This window comes from Mastomys coucha, unplaced genomic scaffold, assembly GCF_008632895.1.
Source record: "Mastomys coucha isolate ucsf_1 unplaced genomic scaffold, UCSF_Mcou_1 pScaffold5, whole genome shotgun sequence".
Classification (NCBI taxonomy): Eukaryota; Metazoa; Chordata; class Mammalia; order Rodentia; family Muridae; genus Mastomys; species Mastomys coucha.
The window spans coordinates 64,954,452-64,956,921 of NW_022196911.1; positions in this window are offsets into that span (position 1 = coordinate 64,954,452).

A 2,470-nucleotide genomic window follows, 5' to 3' on the forward strand; every position below is an offset into this window, starting at 1 on the left:
AAAAAAAAAAAAAAAAAAAAAAAGCTTATGCTGCTATCACAGGTATACAACAAGCTAGCCCTTCTCACACACACTCCCACCCTAAACTCCCTCTAGCTCCTGGGCTTCCCTCCCCCCAGCTATCTTGGTTATGCACTTTCTCTCTCTGCTCTGTCCCTGCCAGTCTCCCCTCTCTCACAGACAGCCCTGGTCATGTCCACTATGCTGGCTGTCTCCAGTCTATCTATTTCTCCCTCTCCTCTGGACTTTCTAGATGCCTCTAGCCACTCTCCCTCTCATATCTACAATAATACAAACAAACGAACCTTCCCCTTAACCATTCCACATTGTCAGTTTGTACACAGGCTCTTGGTTGTCAGGGTAGCAAATCTCACAAATGCTCCCACTTGAGTACTGTGTGTAAAGCTGAGAAGGGGTTGCTCATGGGAGAGGTGGGGTTATAAACTAGACACTCTCACCAGGTCACCCTGACAGGGGAGCAAAACATTTACTTTGATCATCAAATAACTAGTATAAGCCAGCATGATGGCACATCCCTTGATTCCAACCAGAGGATGGATACTTGAGATTAGCTGTGCCGCACAGTGAAAGCCTATCTCAAACAGACCAAACACCGTTTGTGTGCTGGGACACATAGGTCAGTGGTAGAGCATTCACCTGGTCTACCTAAAGGTGCCTGGACCTGCTGAGGAAGGATAAAAAGAAAACTTATTATTATAAGTATCATCTTCACTGTGAAGAGGAAAGGGAGTGACCACACACCCATTATTCTTTAATAACATCAACAACACCACTGCTACAACAAAAGTCTGAGCAGGGAGGCTTGTGAAGAGATAGCTCAGCGGTTAAGAGAACTGACTGTTCTTCTGAAGGTCCTGAGTTCAAATCTCAGCAACTACAGGGTGGCTCACAACCACCCTTAATGAGATCTGACACTCACTTCAGGGTGTCACTGCACAGTGCCACTTTCCATCCTCACCTCTGCTGCTGTGTTCTGTCAGGTGAATTTAGGGAAAGGAAAACCTTCCTCCAGCAGGAAGCCTTGCCTGGAAGTAGGAGTCGCCCCTCCCCCCAGGCCTCCAGTCACACCTGGTAATGGAAAACCACAAGGATTGGCCCTCCGGGACACCAGAGCATCTGCAGATCCCATAACTTTGCCTTGAAAAATTAATTTAATACACTTAACCTTTTTGTTCTTGGTTTGCCGCCAGAGCTAAAATTGACTAGCATTCTTCTAGGACGCCGAAGAGAAATGACTTGGGAAAGTGTAGGAAAAACACTGAGAGGGAATCTGCTAGCCCCTCCCCTTTTTCTTGTTTTCTAAGTTTTCTCCCCCAACGATGAAGAAAGAGAGGCTTTTCTATTTTCATTTTCTAGGCCTTGTTAAATTAATATTCCTCACACTCAGGGAACTTCACGTCGCCTTTATGTGTCTTACATAGCGATTTGGTGTGTCACTATGACATTCCCAGGGCCAGCTAGAGTTTGTGAAATAAATACATGCAGCCTACCTTCCGTGGGCTGACAGTGACTAATAAATGATACCTGCCGGCCACAGCCCGAGGCAGACAGTGATCATCCTAGCTGGCTCATCAGTCGGTGCTCAAGCCAGGACAGTTTGGGATGACCCAGGACCCTCTGGGGAGGCCTGCACCACCATGCACTTTTGATCCATATGTGAAATCCACCTGCCTCATAACAGCATTCCTTAAGGGCCTGTGCCCTGTGGCCTGCAGGGAAGATAAGAATTAATTTAATCCCAGCACTTGGGAGGCCGAGGCAGGTGGATTTCTGAGTTCGAGGGCAGCCTAGTCTACAGAGTGAGTTCCAGGACAGCCAGGGCTACACAGAGAAACCCTGTTTTGAAAAAAACAGAAACAAAAAAAAAAAACCAACACTTTTATAAACTCACTTATTCTTATTACTGTGGGACTGGGATAACATGGCCTTTTTATTACTGTATATCCGGGAAGAAAAAGGGAGGGGAGTAAAGCCATTTTCTTGCCCAGCCATGGACTCCATAGATAACTGTAAAGTCCGCCATGTGCATGTATGAACACATGAATGTCATGTGTCGGAGGTACTCCCAGAAGCCAGAAGGTTGCAGATGCCCTAGAGCTGGAATTTCAGGCAGTTGTGAACCTCCTGATGTCAATGCTAGGAATGCAACTCCGACCATCTGTAGGAGCAGCAAGCTTTGGCTTTTGAGGCAGGGTTTCTCTGTGTAGCCCCAGCTATCCTAGAACGCCTCCTATAGGCTGACCTTGAATTCAGAGATCTGCCTGCCTCTGCCTCCTGAGTGCTTGAATTAAAGGAGTGTGCCATCATCAATGGGTTGCAGCAAGCATCCTTTACCACTGAGCCATCTCTCCAGCCCTGCTCCAGGATTCAGTCACAGACCAGCGCTTTAATAAATGGATTGCATTCTAACCCAACCAGTTCCCAAAAGTCCTACTTCTATTTTTTATTT